At 32.3% G+C, this 6,202-nt stretch overlaps 1 long non-coding RNA gene across 1 annotated transcript; it reads left to right on the top strand.

Annotated features, from left to right (window-relative positions):
- Positions 1–422: 422 nt before the first annotated feature.
- On the top strand, positions 423–3,965 carry LOC134719682 (uncharacterized). The gene is made up of 3 exons (XR_010107658.1): positions 423–512; positions 1,299–1,469; positions 3,767–3,965. It is a non-coding gene; the product is annotated as an uncharacterized LOC134719682 (long non-coding RNA).
- Positions 3,966–6,202: the final 2,237 nt, after the last annotated feature.

The raw sequence follows: 6,202 nt of genomic DNA, 5'->3' as shown, positions 1-6,202 counted from the left end.
AGAATTTGTTCCACTTCATCCGAAAAATCTTTTAAAAAGAACATGTATGAATGGTTTTACGTTAGTTATGTTTTGGGGCACTTTTCTTCCTTTGTTATAGAAAAATGTAAGTAATAGTCTTCTTCTGTTTTGCATTGCAAATGACATTTACTCTTATTATAAATGTTCCATTTAAATAACAACTGCTATGTTGGAATTACATAGTTAAACAGTTTCAATCTACACATTTTCATCTTTTTCTCTCTAAATTAAGGTATAACTGTTCAGCTATACAGTATAGTTTGGTGTTAATTAACTTATAGAATCTTACGTATAGTCAGTATGAATTTTCGGCCTAATTTCTACATTTTCAAAACGTTTTGTGATTGTTGTTATTCAAAGTTATAACATTTCAAAAACATTTAAAAGGATTTATGTTATTCAGAACTTGGTTGGAAAATGTGCTACGCATACTTGTGCAGAGGGATACAAATGTGTTTTGAAAGGAGAAGTAATAACATGTGTAATAGCGTGTAAGTATCAGGTAGAAGAGATACATTTTATGGGTTAGAACCCAAATATTTTCTTGTTATGCCTTATTTAGAGTATTTTTCAATTGTTTTATTTACTCGGCTTCATATGGATGTATTTTGGTGAGATTTTGTGTCAAATGATCCTGCTCCTTGTGTTTTTACCATACTATACAAGGACAAATTTTCTGCTACATAGCACCTATTTGTCTTTTGATAAAAGACTAAACAGCTCATAAAAGGTCATTTTCCAAATTATTAAGCAGATTTTTTTATTGTTTTCATTTAATTTGAGAACCAAATAACACCAATGCAAATAATTATAAGGGAAAAGTCCGAATCAGCCTTTTCCCGCCATCTGAAGAAATAAAATATCTTGAATAGAAGCTCCATGATCTATCAGTATTTAAAGCTTGTTTTGTGCCGTAACTAATGCTCTTCTAAAAAATGTATATTATTGATTTTTTTTTTAATTTCTTGAATAAGTACATCCTTACACGTAGTTACAGTTTACAGAAACAACTTTTTCTTTGTATATGTTGTAACCTACTATTAGGAAACTAATATAATGTAGATGCTTCGAAGTGTTAAATGAGTCATGGTAATGAAACATATTTAGTTGTATATTGGAAGTTGTAATGTTTAAAAAGGAACGCACAATCCATAGTTTTTATTGAGGATGTTAAAAAAATAGGAAATAAATTGATCATTTAAGATCAATATAACGCCTTAGTGAAATAATTGAATACACAAATAAATACGTCGTAAAACATTGTACATTTTTTTTAGATTGTACTGGAAGACCATTTGCTGTAAATGCTGAACTGGACGAACCATTTGGACTTTCGAGAGACGTAGGACACGGCATGAAGTATATGTGTACAAAAAGGATAAAAATGATTGGAAAACCTTTTGCTGTCTGTCTAAAAACTGGACAATGGAAATCTATGTTTATTTGTGGTAAGGCATATCTTACAGACGTGTACATTTTATCTTTCTTCCTGAGCCATAGTAATACTGCATTAATTGATAACACTTATTATTCACTGTCCGATATTTGTTAATGTGTCATATGTTTCTTTAAAGTTTTTTGTTTGTACCGTATATGTTATAAAATCAAAAGTTTTTTATACCACTTTTCATACATGTACTGGTACTGATATTGGACAATCTTGCTATGGATGCGACATTCATACAAGTGAGAGGTTTATTCAGCTATAAAATCAGGCTCAATCAACCATTTTCAGCATTAAAAAATGCCTGTACAATGTCAGGAATATCACAATTTTTATTCATTCGTTTAAAGAGTTTGAGCTTTGGATTTTGATTTTTTTCCTTTTTGGTGCCTTTAAAGTGCGAAACGAAGTAGAAAAGCAACGAAACGAAACGGAACAAAACCAAAGTAAACGAAACGAAACGAAAAGAAAAGAAACGACAAGAAAAGAAACGAAACGAAATCAAATCACGGAACACTTTAATTCTTTTGTTTTATCTATCTAAAAAGGAAACTTATCAAAACAAATATTATCATTTTTTTAACCAATACTAAAATTAAAGGTTCATAACTGTAACTAAACTGCTCAATGATAATATAACAGGAGTTAGTATGATTGCGACTGAGGCAGCTATATCCAAAACGGATCAAAACGACGCGGATGTGATCAGCCATGTGAACGTACGGTCTTCAACAATGTGTAACTATAGGTAGTCAAGTATAGAGAATACACAGGGGTTATTTATTCGATACTCCGAAAGATATAGAGAACACACACGGGTAATATATCCGATACTCCGAAAGTTATAGAGTACACACACGGGTAATATATCCGATACTCCGAAAGTTATAGAGTACACACACGGGTAATATATCCGATACTACGAAAGTTATAGAGTACACACACGGGTAATATATCCGATACTACGAAAGTTATAGAGTACACACACGGGTAATATATCCGATACTCCGAAAGTTATACAGAAGACACAGGGGTAACATATCCGATATTCCGAAAGATATAAAGAACACACAGGGGGATATTATATCCGATACTCCGAAAAATATAGAGAACACACATATAAAACAATATAACAATGTATAGATCAATCTGAATTCATTCGACATGAAAACAAAGCAACCAACAAATAAATTTCATAAAGTATCGATTAAAGCTTAATATGTAAATTACTGAAAGCTATTTCAAAGAGAATTACAACTACAATATGCAGTTTTCAGCTTATTTATACACGTCCAACAAATTAGTCTACAGTCAGACAAATAGAGAAATGATTACCTGTTTATTGCAAAAAAGTATAAGTATCGAAAATATTTAGAGGTTTCTGAATAATATCATCATTTATTGTTTTTAAGCGCGGCATTGTTCATAGTTAGAACTATGATATTATAAGTATCCAATTTATCTTGAACACTTTAATTGCACTGCATTCTTCTATATCATATAACAGAAATGAAAAGGGGGATCTGGTCTTTTCATGTTGACCAGGATTTTTATTTTGAACGCTACGCAGAACAGATTATTGTTTTCATGTACAATGTAGACAAACTATTTTAGATTTTTTTTTAAATTTTTATTGGAAAAAATGTTGTCATGTTTTGTTTTTTTTTTCAATCAAAGTGCTGGATATTTAAAAAAAAAAAGACGACCCCCTCCCCTATCCCTATAAAGCCAAATGGTCCGTGTTTATTTGGGTCTGTATAGTAAAACATATAGAGTTCATAATCAAATATTATATATTGTTTTTAAGTCGTTCCTAAACCACAGCTTGTTAACGTTTACGCTAAATTTCACAGGTATTTTTTCTCAACTTTAAAAGATATTATATCAAACTAGACAATAAATTATATTTATAATTAAAATCGGCTTAATATTCAACTTTCTTTCAATTTCGTTCCTATTTTGTTTCGATTCTTTTCGTTTCGTTTCTTTTGTTTTCGTTTCGTTTCTATTTCAGTTCGTTTCGTTTCTTTTCTTTTCGTTTCGTTTCGTTTCTTTTCGTTTCGTTTCGATTTTATTTCGTTTCATTTCTTTTCGTTTCCATTTTGTTTCGCACTGTATATGCACCTTTTCTTTTTGAATATTTGCATGGATAAAACCAAAATCCAAGATAAAAAAAGCTGACAAAAATCCCAAAACATGACACGTGAACTTCCTTGAGTAAAGATTCATTAAGTACAAAAAGTAATAAGATTAAAACAATTCTAATTGCAGTATTATTATATGTATTTTATATCAATAAAGAAGAGGGATCTCTAGTTTCTCATAACAAGCCAACTGGTCAGAGCTCTATTTACTGTGTTGAGGGATACCTATGCGAACCAGAAGCAGGGGTGGACGGAATTAAGCAGCTCACCAACATCTTCCATACAAAACGGGAACTAGAACCGTTTTGGTGGGTCAATCTCGGACAGGTGTATACGGTATTAAAGGTGGTCAGTACAAATCGAATGCATAGCTGTTGTGGTAAGTAGTATACTATGTTATAATATAAGGCAGGTTTATGTATATTGATAATACTTTGATCCACCAGGAGCGTTTAACCACAATAGAACCAATAAAAAGTAGCAAAGTCTGTGACATATGAAATTATACAGAAGTTGTCATCTTAAATTTATCAACGTTGTATAAAAGGAACGTAAAACGTTCAGTATATGCTGAAAATCCTTCTAGGATTCTGACTATGAAATGGAAGGACGTTTTTACCTAAGGTATTTCAAATTTCTAAATTTAGCACCCGTGTATGCTTAAAAATCGCATCAGGATCAAATCACCGACTATTAAGATAGTTTACTCATCAATTTACCAGCATTTTTATTATTAAAAATGAGAATCGAAATAGGGAATGTGTCAAAGAGACAACAACCCGACCATAGAACAGACAACAGCAGAAGGTCACCAACAGGTCTTCAATGCAGCGAGAAATTCCTGAACCCGGAGGCGTCCTTCAGTTCTCCCCTAAACAAATATATACTAGTTCAGTGATAATGAACGCCATACTAATCTCCAAATTGTACACAAGTATCTCTCGATGGCGCCAAGTAACGATTACCAAAACGATACTCAACTAATCCGTTTCCTGTTAGAATAAATCAGAACGAACATAGGTTATGAACAAGAGCATGTCTCCAAGGTTTGCACTTTAAGCTAATACACAATAAGCACAAGTGGTAAATATTTAAATGAGCTATCAATTATGGTTTATTCCTTTTACTATTATCTAGTTATAGGTAAACATTTTGAATGTTTAAAACCAAAGACAACCACCCACTATACGGATAAGTAGTTAATTAGTAAAATCCATAGGGGGTGAGGCCGGAAGCCAAGTCCCCTATGAATTTTATTCACCCTCTATGGATCCGTAAGGGTTCAGTAGTTAACCGTATAGCGAATTTATCGGACGCTGGAGTTTTTTTGCGGCGTTTTGTTGAAAAATAAACAATGAAACACAACAACATTAATAGGTGACGTCGCTAGTAACGCGTTATGAACCCCATATGAAACTTACTAACCCCATACGGTCTCATAGGGGGTCACCACGTGACGGGGTTTAACCAATCACAACGTGATAATTCATAGGTGGTCCGATAAAATAAATTAAATGGAAAGTAATGTTTTTGGGCCCTTTACAAATTCCTGTTCGGTGTGAGCCAAGGCTCTATTTGGAGACCGTACCTTGATTTTTAACAGTATACCTTTTAAAACTGTGCCTTGGATGGAAAGTTATCTCATTGGCACTCATACCACATCTTCCTATATCTATGAAATTTTGTGTTCCTTTTTGTGAATGTTTTACCGAGCGAGTACTGACGTATCGCCCGTTAAATCCAAAGAGTACTCGATTAGCAAATATTCAATGAGTTGACATCCCTCCTTTATAGAGACAATTGAGATAAATGGCAGTAGAAACTTTATAAAAATATTTTAATAAATCAATACCAATTAAGTTTCTTTATTTTAGGTGGTCGTCTCGGGAAAATGTTGATTCATGTCGGAGAAAACTTAGACACAGCTAACACGGAGCTATGTGGTCAGTTCATTGGTCCAGCCGTAAGTGGACAGGTCATAGTTACACCGTGTAACACATTACCAAAAGGACAAATGGTGAAATTAACTAATGTAAATACCGAACCAAAGGCATTTCATCTTACTGAAGTTGAAGTGTATGGTGTATAGTGATATTCTTCATATTAATCAATATATATTAATGATACTGCATTAGAATCACCAATCGTGTAGTAATGTTAAAAAGTACAATGTAGTATACAGTTGTGTATGGAAAGCCAACGGGGTTACAATTCTTAATTTGTAACTTGTAGAATCGTTACTTGTACCTGTAATTTGTAAATTGTTAATTTGTAAATTTTTAATTTGTAAATTGTTAATTTGTAACTTGTAACTGTGAAATTCATAATGCTTAATTCGTAAATTGGCAAATTGTAACTTGCACCCATGTAGTTTCAACATTCTTAATCGGTAAATTGTCAGTTTGTTACTTGTAACTGCAATTTCATAATGCTTCATTCGTAAATTGTCGATTTGTGATTTGTATCTTTCTATCAAAATTCAACATTCTGCATTTGTTAATTGTCAATTTGTAACTTGTAGATTTCAAAATTCTTTATTAATGACATTCAAAGTATATAAAACAGTCAGTTTGACCAGGGACTTTCAATACTA

The sequence above is a fragment of the Mytilus trossulus genome, chromosome 5 (genome assembly GCF_036588685.1).
Source record: "Mytilus trossulus isolate FHL-02 chromosome 5, PNRI_Mtr1.1.1.hap1, whole genome shotgun sequence".
Lineage (NCBI taxonomy): Eukaryota > Metazoa > Mollusca > Bivalvia > Mytilida > Mytilidae > Mytilus > Mytilus trossulus.
The sequence above is the reverse complement of the archived record's forward strand: the minus strand, read 5'-3'. Positions and strand labels throughout refer to the sequence as shown.